Source organism: Canis aureus, chromosome 27, assembly GCF_053574225.1.
Source record: "Canis aureus isolate CA01 chromosome 27, VMU_Caureus_v.1.0, whole genome shotgun sequence".
In the NCBI taxonomy this organism is placed as follows: Eukaryota; Metazoa; Chordata; class Mammalia; order Carnivora; family Canidae; genus Canis; species Canis aureus.
The window spans coordinates 46,873,011-46,884,631 of NC_135637.1; the positions used below are offsets into that span (position 1 = coordinate 46,873,011).

Sequence of the window (11,621 nt, forward strand, 5' to 3'; positions counted from 1 at the left end):
GTAAAACAATCAATGTGATTCATCATATCAGCAAGAGAAAAACCAAGAACCATATGATCCTCTCATTAGATGCAGAGAAAGCATTTGACAAAATACAGCATCCATTTCTGATCAAAACTCTTCAGAGTGTAGGGATAGAGGGAACATTCCTCGACATCTTAAAAGCCATCTATGAAAAGCCCACAGCAAATATAATTCTCAATGGGGAAGCAGTGGGAGCCTTTCCCCTAAAATCAGGAACAAGACAGGGATGTCCACTCTTACCACTGCTGTTCAACATAGTACTGGAAGTCCTAGCCTCAGCAGTCAGACAACAAAAAGACAGAAAAGGCATTCAAATTGGCAAAGAAGAAGTCAAACTCTCCCTCTTCGCCGATGACATGATACTCTACATAGAAAACCCAAAAGTCTCCACCCCAAGATTGCTAGAACTCATACAGCAATTCGGTAGCGTGGCAGGATACAAAATCAATGCCCAGAAATCAGTGGCATTTCTATACACTAACAATGAGACTGAAGAAAGAGAAATTAAGGAGTCAATCCCATTTACAATTGCACCCAAAAGCATAAGATACCTAGGAATAAACCTCACCGAAGATGTAAAGGATCTATACCCTCAAAACTATAGAACACTTCTGAAAGAAATTGAGGAAGACACAAAGAGATGGAAAAATATTCCATGCTCATGGATTGGCAGAATTAATATTGTGAAAATGTCAATGTTACCCAGGGCAATATACACGTTTAATGCAATCCCTATCAAAATACCATGGACTTTCTTCAGAGAGTTAGAACAAATTATTTTAAGATTTGTGTGGAATCAGAAAAGACCCCGAATAGCCAGGGGAATTTTAAAAAAGAAAACCATATCTGGGGGCATCACAATGCCAGATTTCAGGTTGTACTACAAAGCTGTGGTCATCAAGACAGTGTGGTACTGGCACAAAAACAGACACATAGATCAGTGGAACAGAATAGAGAATCCAGAAGTGGACTCTGAACTTTATGGTCAACTAATATTCGGTAAAGGAGGAAAGACTATCCACTGGAAGAAAGACAGTCTCTTCAATAAATGGTGCTGGGAAAATTGGACATCCACATGCAGAAGAATGAAACTAGACCACTCTCTTTCACCATACACAAAGATAAACTCAAAATGGATGAAAGATCTAAATGTGAGACAAGATTCCATCAAAATCCTAGAGAAGAACACAGGCAACACCCTTTTTGAACTCGGCCATAGTAACTTCTTGCAAGATACATCCACGAAGGCAAAAGAAACAAAAGCAAAAATGAACTATTGGGACTTCATCAAGATAAGAAGCTTTTGCACAGCAAAGGATACAGTCAACAAAACTCAAAGACAACCTACAGAATGGGAGAAGATATTTGCAAATGACATATCAGATAAAGGGCTAGTTTCCAAGATCTATAAAGAACTTATTAAACTCAACACCAAAGAAACAAACAATCCAATCATGAAATGGGCAAAAGACATGAACAGAAATCTCACAGAGGAAGACATAGACATGGCCAACACGCACATGAGAAAATGCTCCGCATCACTGGCCATCAGGGAAATACAAATCAAAACCACAATGAGATACCACCTCACACCAGTGAGAATGGGGAACATTAACAAGGCAGGAAACCACAAATGTTGGAGAGGATGTGGAGAAAGGGGAACCCTCATACACTGTTGGTGGGAATGGGAACTGGTGCAGACGCTCTGGAAAACTGTGTGGAGGTTCCTCAAAGAGGTAAAAATAGACCTGCCCTACGACCCAGCAATTGCACTGCTGGGGATTTACCCCAAAGATTCAGATGCAATGAAACGCCGGGACACCTGCACCCCGATGTTTCTAGCAGCAATGTCCACAATAGCCAAACTATGGAAGGAGCCTCCGGTCAAGAGCTGTGGTCTACGTATACAATGGAATATTCCTCAGCCATTGGAAACGACAAATACCCACCATTTGCTTCAACGTGGATGGACCTGGAGGGTATTATGCTGAGTGAAGTAAGTCAGTCGGAGGAGGACAGACAGTGTATGTTCTCATTCATCTGGGGAATATAAATAATAGTGAAAGGGAATATGAGGGAAGGGAGAAGAAACGTGTGGGAAACGTCAGAAAGGGAGACAGAACGTGAAGACTCCTAACTCCGGGAAACGAGCTAGGGGAGGTGGAAGGGGAGGAGGGCGGGGGTGGGGGTGACTGGGTGACGGGCCCTGAGGGGGCACTTGACGGGATGAGCACTGGGTGTTACGCTCTATGATGGCTAATTGGCCACCAAAGAACCCACAAGCGCAGGCCCTCCCCGCAGGGGACCCACGGAAGGGGCGGGGCTGTGCCCGCTGCCGACCGCGTGACCCGGGGAGGGGCGCAGGCTCTTCCCTCCCACACCCCACGTGACTCAGGGAGAAGCCGCCCCTCCCGGCGCCGCCGTGGGAGCCAGAGGAAGCTTCGCGGCGCCGCGGTCAGGCTCTGAGCCTTCCGTTCCGGGCTCTTGGGACGACTCGGGTCCCCACGTCGCCATGGTCAGCGGCGGGGGGCTCCGGGGTCACCGGGCCTCGCCACGTGGAGCAGGAGCCCCGAGCCCACCTGCGAGGCCGCGGGACGGCGGGGTGTGCCGCAGCCTGGCCCAGGCTCCCCGCGCCCCCGGGTGTGACGGGGCGGCGGACGGTCGGCCCCGGGGGTGCGGGCGGCGGCACCACGGGCCGGGCCGGCGGAGCCGTTCTCTCCGGCTCGAGCCGCCTGCGCCACCTGCGCGGCCTGGTCGCCTTGACCCGAGGCCCGAGGGCACGTGCTAGGCCCGGTCGCAGCCGCCCCCGCCCCGCCCCCCGCGGGCCTCGCCTCGGGCTGCGGATGCGCAGGCCCCACGGTCAGGGTCAGGGCGTCAGCGGCGCTGAATCGCTGACTCGGGAGGGCGGCCCGCGGACGGAGGGCACGAGCCCGCGCACATCACGCGCTCTGGGAGCGTCCTGACGAGTAAGTGGTTAGCGAGGGGGACCCCGGCGTTGGACGGCTGTGCTGGGCCGGGCGCACGGAGGCAGGGAGCCGACTGGCGATCGAGAGCCCGCCTCGGGAGCTGCTGGGGAGCGGCCAGGACGCCTTCCTCTCGGGCTGGTGGGCGCGGGGGATGCGGGCCGAGCAGCTAAGGGTCTGCCTGGGACCTACTGCCCAGGGAAGCGGAGTTCCCGAGAAGCCTCAACTCCCAGCCACGGCGGGTTTGCTGTGCTAAAGTCCTCCCATTCGGGAAAGACTGGCCCCTGGGCGTGTCGATGGAGTTACCTGCATTGAGGCCCCTGTGATCTGAAATCGTCCTTAACCCTCTGAGCCCATGGGACTGAGTGGGCCAAGCCACTCTAGTTTTTTTTAAATTTTATTTATTTATGACAGAGAGAGGGGCACAGTCAGAGGCAGAGGCAGGCCCCTTGCCTGAGCCCATGGGACTGAGTGGGCCAAGCCACTCTAGTTTTTTTTAAATTTTATTTATTTATGACAGAGAGAGGGGCACAGTCAGAGGCAGAGGCGGGCCCCTTGCAGGGAGCCTGACGTGGGACTCGATCCCGGGTCTCCAGGATCAGGCCCTGGGCTGATGGCGCGCTAAACCACTGAGCCACCCGGGCTGCCCTCCCACTCTATTAAAAACTAAAATCTTGGGACGCCTGGGTGGCTCAGTAGTTGGGCATCTATCTGCCTTCTGTTCAAGGCTTGATCCTGGGGTCCTGGGATCAAGTCCTGCATAGCGCTCCTGGCACGGAGCCTGCTTCTCCCTCTGCCTAGGTCTCTGCCTTTTTCTCTGTCTCTCTCAAGAATAAATAAAATCTTAAAAACAAAACGAGCAAAGCTAAAATCTTTAGGGCACTTGGGTTGCTCTGTTGGTTAAGCATTGCACTTGATCTTGGCTTAGTTCTTGACTTTCGGGGGTGAGTTCTGTCCCCATACTGGGCATGAGGCCTACCTAAAAAGAAAACAACCAAAGCACAAAACCAAAAACAAAACAAAAAAACCATCCCCCTAAGAAACAAAAACCCCATCAAAGTCTTTTATTTGAATACTTGCAGAGCTATCCTTCACTGAGACAGAATTTGCTCTTCTTGCCCTCTTCTCCAGTTTCTCCCCTTGTGTGTAACAGGGGCTATGTTCCAGCATAACAGAGCAGGAGATGCGCTCAGGCTGAGAAGGCAGATGAAGGTACTACACCCTAAGGAGGCTAAACGACCTAACCAGCAAGTACCAGCTTGGGGACTGTGTTTGGGACTGGAGTATAGGTGCTTGATAAAGGAGAGGGGGATTCAGATTGGGTAGGGTGAATTTACTGCTTTGGGAGTATTCTTCTGAGATACAAGGTTTGACATTCTGTCAGGGACCGCAGGAGTTTGTGTGAACTTGCTACAAGGATGGCTTCTAGAAGCATGAAAGGAAGCTACGGCCCGTGCTCAGTGAGGTTGAAATTGCTGGACCCCTGACAGATGGCAGCTGAAGGCTAAACCGCTCAGGGATTGTGAAGCTGGGATACATATGATGACTTTCTAAGGTAAGAAAACCCAAGCAAATGGATATATTCCACAGGAAGCACCGACAAACACATCATTTACCAAGGCTCTAGGAATATGCTGATGAGAGGGACAGCAGCGTCGTTAAACAGTTCAGTGGTGGGGTACGTGCATAGGCCAGTGCTGACAAACAGTAAGAGTGGCTGTCATAGAAACGGATGACAGGACCCTGCAGCACTTGAGGTCAGGCGGTGGCATTGAACCATCAGAGGCCAGGTTTACACCATTTACTGTGAGCCATGAGGTTGGAGTGGCAGCCAAGGCACCAACCCACAAAGGGTTCCAGAAATGGTTTGAAGAGCCCAGTGTTTTTCGTACAAAATGGAAGGTCAGCCACCAGGAGTAGTACTCTTATTATCAAAAGAAATCAAGGCTGGATGATGGGAGGCTGAAGACGGCTCAATACAAAGGCATGATCCCTTGCCAAGTTCTAGTCAGTGTTCAGGCCTGGGACTGTCTAGTCTTTGAAGAGGAAGCCAGGTCCCCAGAACAAAGGACCATGTATGTATGGCAAGGGGATAAATATTCTTCCAGGAATTTTCGTACAGTTATTCAGCATATCTTTTACCTGTAGCTGTGCAATAAGTTACCCCAAAACTTAGTAGCATAATTGACTATTTTTGTTATCTCACGTGGTTTCTGTGGGTCAAAAATCTAGTTAAAGCTTAGCCAGATAGTGCTGGCTCATGGTGTCTCTGAGAATGCACACAAGATGTGGGTTGGGGCTGTAGTCATTTGAAGGTTGAGCTGAGCCTGGGATGTCCACTTCCAAGGCAGCTTACTCACATGCACAAGCAGGGGGAGCAGCAGGCTCCCTGCTGAACAGAGAGCCTGATGTGGGGCTTGACCCCAAGACCCTGGGATCATGACTTGGGCCACCCCGGTGCCCGGCCAGTAAGTTTTTGACCAGAGGCCTCAATTCCTTGCCTCATGGATGTTTCCATAAGACTACTTGGGTGTTTCCATGACGTGAAAGCAAGTGATCCAGGGGAAGCAAAGCGGAAGTCACAATGCCTTTTATGACCTAACGTTGGAAGTCACACATTGTAATTGTCACAGATTGTCACAGGTCTGCCTTACTCAGTGAGGCAGGGGACTTCACAAGGGAATGACTGAATACCAGGAGGCTAGAATCATTGTGGCCATTTGGGAGGCTGCCTACCACATTTGGGTAAATGTAAATAAACAAGGGGGATTGGACTCTAGGAGTAATTTGAGGAGTGGACTGGGGAAGGGGGAATATACCAAGAATTTTAATATTGTTGGATGTAGGGTCAGAGTTAACATTAGTTTCTGGATATACAAAACATAATCGTGGCTCACTGTTAGGATGGGGCCTATGGGGAGCCAAATAAATAGAATCCCAGGTCAGGATCCAGCTCACAATGGTAACCGTGTGACATTACTCAGTTTGCAGATGTGTAATGGAATAGAATGTTTGAAAATCCATGCAGAACACACATTGCGTCTTTCATTTGTAGGATCAGAACTATCATGATTGTGGAGGCCAAGTGGAGGCCTCTGTACCTGTTTCCATCCCTGGTCAAAATAGTAAGTATAAAACAATATCACAATCTAGGAGGAATGACGGATATTTTTATTACTCTTTTGTTGTTTTGTTTTGTTTGGTGTTTTTTTTATTCCTTTGTTTTTAAAAAAGATTTTATTTATTCACATGAGACAGAGAGAGAGAGGTAGAGACATAGGCAGAGGGAGGAGAAGCAGGCTCCATGCAGGGAGTCCAATGTGGGACTGGATCCTGGGACCCCAGGATCACTCCCTGACCCTAAGACAAATGCTCAACTACTGAGCCACCCAGGCATCCCTAATTTTATTCCTCTTAAGGATATAAAGGATTCAAGTGATGGTCCTTGTCATATTTCCATTTAATTCACCTGTCTACCCCTGCAGAAACCAGATTCATCCTGGAGGTTGGCCGAAATTTCCATAAATTCACCCAGATAGTAGCCCCAACTGAAGCTGCTATGCCAGATGTAGTCTCTTCGCTCAAGCCAGATTCATGACTTTTCAGGTACATGGTATACAAACATTAGTTGGCAAATGTGTTTCTTTCTATCCCTATCAGATACCATTTGGATTCACATGGAGCAGACAACAGTATGCATTTCCCATTGCTCCAGGGTTGTACCTTTCCAGTCTGTCATAGTTCACGTACCACCTGGGTATCTGAAGAACATTGTGCCGATTTGCTCCTCTGATAGCTTGTCAATGGAGTTAGATTACAGGAAATGTCTGGCACATTGGAAGCCTTGGTAAGAGACGTGCATTCCATTGTTGGAGAAGATGCCTGTGAAGATTCAATTATCTGCCACATGAGAACAATTTTGAGTGCCCCAACAGTTGGGGACATGCTGGGTCCTATCATCCAAAGTAAAACATGAGTTATACCACTTGAATCTCCTGCAGAGAAGGAAGCACAATGCCTGAGAGGACTTTTCAGGTTTTTAGGACAACATATTCCACATCTCAGAACACTCTCTGCCTTGTATACCAGGTGACACAAAAGACTGCCACTTAAAAAAAAAAAAGGTTTTATTTGTTGAAGAAGGAGAGCACAGGGCAGGAGCAGAGGGAGAGGGAGAAGCAGGTTCCCTGCTGAGCACAGATCCCAACACCGGGCACGATCCCAGGACATTGAGATCACAACCTGAGCCAAAGTTCCCAACGCAGGGCTCCATTCTAGGACGTTGAGATCACGACCTGACCAAAGTCAGACTCTTAACTGACTGAACCCAAAAAGACTTCGACTTTTGAGTGTATCCCAGAATAGGAAAGTTCTCTGCAGAGCAGCAGAGTCTAAGCTGCAGTTGAAAGCAGCCTTGTTACTTGGGCATAAGACTGAGCAGATCTCAGAAGATTGGGTGTATCATGGGTAGGGAACGATACCTTCCAGGAGTCTGGAGCAAACCCATGCTGTACACAGAGGTGGCTCGGATATGTTTCATAAAGCCGTTCCTGTAATGCTGCTGGGCCCTGGTGGAAGACCGTTGGACATGACATGACCGCATGCCCAGAACTGCATCTTGTGAGGTAAGTTCTGTCAAACCCACCAAGTGATAACGTTGGTTAGGTTCCACAACTATCCACTGGTGAGCGGAGGAGTCCCACAGAGTTAGAAGCCACGGCTGCCACCTGAAGACTTTATCCTCTTTGTGTCTAGCACCGAGTTGGCAAGCAAAGGAGCCCCCATTCTTGGTTGGAGTGAATGACCCAGGTTAGGAAAGGATAGGGCTGCTTTTAAACCGGGACATAGAAGGACGCCTGGGTGGCTCAGCAGTTGAGCACCTGCCTTCAGCTCATGGCGTGATCCTGCACTTCTTGGATCAAGTCCCACATCGGGCTCCCCGAGGGAAATCTTCTCCCTCTGCCTCTGTCTCTGCCTCTCTTTCTGTGTCTCTCATGAATAAATAAATAAAATCGGAAAAAAAATTAAAACCAGGGCATAAAGAGCAATAAGTTTGACTCCCAGGAGATTCATCCAAGACCCTCTTGGTATTCCCTTGCCCCGTTGTAACAGTAAAAAGACAAGTGCCACAACCCTTGCCAAGAGAGGCCTGGTGAGCTGGGGCTCAGAAATTTTAGAGATGAAGGTGTGAGGAAGGCCACCTGGCAACTTAGCGAGGAGGACAGCAGAGTTTGTAGGGACCTTGAGGGGAATCTGCAACAAATAATGCAGGGAGGACAAGATGAGTATCCATCATAGCCCAAGACCAGCTGCAGTGGCCAAGGCCATTATTTACTCACTGGTCTTCCTCTTCTGAGTCTTCCCCAGGATTAGAGGCCACTGGAATCTCAGGGGAGACCCTTCCCACATAGGTGAAGTGCATTCAGGCGGTGCACGTGGTCAGTTGGCCAGCAATAGATCCTGGATTTTGTGGAGGAGAAGAGGAGTGACCCATTGTTGGCTGCACTCAGAAGCCAGAGGCCTCATCTCCTCCTACCTGCTGGGCAGAGGCCCGAGGCCTTGGGCTGAGAATCTCCACAAAGGGAGAAAGCAGAAGTCAGTGTGACAAGTAGACTGTGCTTAAACAGCCACCTCAACTACAGAGGGAGGTTGATGAGGATCGTTCAGGTGCAGATGCGCAGCGGGGAGATGCTTAGTGGCTTCAGGTGGGAGCAGCTGTAGGTGGGAATGGCTCCTCCTCAGAAAGGCATTTGGGAGGAAGGCTGACAGGCTGAGGGGGAGGGGAATGGAGGTCGCCTCAGAGTGTGGGAGTTCTCACTGCCGACCTTTGGAGAACCTCTTTTCTGTGTCCTCTGCAGCCATCAGTAGAATATACATCCCTCATGAGGAGTCAAGTAGTTGGACTGACTTTTTTGCTGAGTGAGAGGGGCATGAGGGAGGGGCAAGGGCAGAGACACCCCTCTGGGTTCCAGGCATGTGGCTCTTCTTGGGCTGTTCCTTCAGAGAAATGGGACATTTCAGAAGCACAGGGGAGGGTTCACACACAGCCACTTCTGCAGCAAGGGCCCTCCTGCTTCCGAGGAGCTCTGCCATCAGAACAGTTGGTGGTTGTGACAGGGGCCTGGTGTGCCCTCCTGTCCTGCCTGCTCCATAAGCTGCCTCCCGGGCCTCAGCTCTGAGCAGGTGCCCCTTCCTGCTCATACATAAGTGGAGCATGCTCAGTTGGGTCATAGTCCAGTGTTTTGGTGGTTCTAAATGCTCACGTACCAAACCTGCCCCAGCGCATTCCCCTTGTGCCCCACAGAAGAGCAGCCTGCCATGGGATGTGAGGGCTGAGCACTGCTCCAGGGAGCAGCAGAGCAGTCGGGGTGGGAAGTAGAGGAAGGTCGGGCCCGGGTGTGGATTGCTGGCCATGCTGGTGGTGGAGGTAAATTAGCATTTGGTTGTAGAGCCTCCTCGAGTACCACAGTGCTGGCGGGTGGCTCTGGCCCTCGCCTGGGGCCCTGCCTGCGGCTGTTGCTCCTGAGGCCTCGTGGGTTCTGCAATTGATTTCTGATTTCACCACCTGTATAGGCTTAGGTGTTGGCTTCTGTAGGCTGCACACTAGTTACCCAATCCACCTTTTTCAGATTCTAAAGTTGGCTTTTCTTGAAGAGGGGGCTAATTCATTCTCCTTGACTTTCTGGTCTTAGCTATTCCTTTACTTCATTTAGGGTTTCAGGAGGCAGCTGAGAGCACTCAGGCTCAGTTGTCCTGTGTCATCAGAAGTTCACTGAGAGATTCTCAAATGTGTCAGTCTGCTCTTGTTCCTAGAAGAAATGCTTTGTGATTCTGTTCAAAGAACACCAATTAGTTCTTCTTAGTAATGTTTTAGTAACGACCTTTGTATCTACTTATACTTGAGATGGTACATTTTAAAGAAGATTTATTTACTTGAGATAGGACAAGCGGGGAAAGAAGGGCAGAGGGAGAAGCAGACTCCTCACTGAGTGCAGGGAGCCCCATTCGGGGCTCAATCCCAAGACCCTGGGATCATGACCTGAGCTGAAGACAGCCGCAGAGCTGAGCCACCCAGGCACCCCACGATGGTGCTTTAATGTTCCCTTCTCTTGTCTTTTTCTGACATTTTATGTCAAAAATTCACTAGCCCCATAAGAGGGGTTTTTTATGTCTTCTTGATTTTTTAAAAATAATTTTCTAGTCTCTGAATTGCTCTGAGCTTGGTAGAATGTGAATAGGAACGTATTCCATAGAGCAGGAAGGAGGACAGATCTGAACTTGTGGAAAGTTGCCGTTACTGTTTTAGAAGCTCTGCTTGCCAGAGAAGGCAAACAAAACCTCAGGACCCGACCTCTTACCACTGGACTGGGGTAAGAGATGGGTTATTCTGTCCGGCTCCTTGAAATCACCTTGGAGATGGTGATGATCTTTGGGAAAGTTCAGGAAATTAGGTTGGAACAATTTATACTCTCTGAAGTCCAATAAAGAATGGAGATGAAGCCGTAATTGTTTTCCTTCACTTAGCTGGTATTAAGGGACACTGGGTGAACCTAGCAGAGAAAGAGCTGAAGATTTAGGACTAGAAGTTGTAGGATGGCAGGAGAGGTGGAGGACCGCCTAGGGTCTCACTTCCTGCTAAGATGGGTGGTTGAGGCTGAGTGTCCTGTGCCAACAGGAGGAGGCTGAGCACTGTGAAAATCTACTTAGGCTTTTCCCTTAACCTTGTGCCAGGTTGGTGGAGATGAGTGGACAAGACCCTCTCAATCTCTTGGATCTTGCAGCACAGAGCCTGCGGAATGAGAAGGCCTCAGCTGTACGTGACCTGGAAGAGCTCCCTGTGGGCCTTTTCCCAACTCTGTCCACAGCAGCCTTTGGTGGGGGACACACGAAGACTGTGACAGCAATGGTGCAGGCCTGGCCCTTTCCCTGCCTCCGTCTGGGACCGTTAAGAGATCAGTCAAGAACTCAAGACCTCTTGGAAGCCGTCCTGGATGGGCTGGAATTGGTTCCTCCTAACGCAGTTTGGCCCAGGTAACTGGAGAGTTGGGGTGCTGGTAGGGGCACAGTGAATTGCAGAAGTGGGAGCTGGATTCAGAGATGTGGAGTCCAAGCATGTGCTAGCCTCTCCTGGTGGTGCAGCATCTGTCATCATGAGGCCCTGAGGCCATTGTCAGAGTCCCTCCGTGAAGAGAGTCCTGGCATAGTTCAGAGCTGATCATGCTACTGAGGTGGTTAAGAGTGTGGCTGGGTTCCTGGGTGGTATCCCGGCAACGTATAATGTGGGGAAGCAAGGAGGGCACCTAGAAGGCGTAGTGGACGGCAGAGGGCAGGGCTGCTGGTTGGCACAGTGGTGGGTCCCCAGGGTCTGCCGCTGCTGCTGGTCTCCTGCCGGCCCCGCTCTGCAGGCCTGAAATTCCTCATGTCTGCTCTCCTCCTCATTCCCCACAGGAGATCAAAGCTGAAGGTGCTGGATTTTACCCATGACGTTGAGCACTCCAACTGGGAGGAGTGCTCGGAGGCTACTCCTGCACCCTTTGTCATCACTCACATGCTAGAAGAGCCGGAGGCGGACAAGCTGACACCCAGTTACAAAGAACAGCCTTAGCATCACCGAGAACCCGAGGAAATACACAG

At 50.1% G+C, this 11,621-nt stretch overlaps 1 long non-coding RNA gene across 1 annotated transcript; it reads left to right on the forward strand.

Annotated features, from left to right (window-relative positions):
- Positions 1 to 4,139: 4,139 nt before the first annotated feature.
- LOC144299413 (uncharacterized) lies at positions 4,140 to 6,512 on the forward strand. The gene is made up of 3 exons (XR_013366156.1): positions 4,140 to 4,199; positions 4,372 to 4,542; positions 6,043 to 6,512. It is a non-coding gene; the product is annotated as an uncharacterized LOC144299413 (long non-coding RNA).
- The last annotated feature ends 5,109 nt before the right edge of the window (positions 6,513 to 11,621 follow it).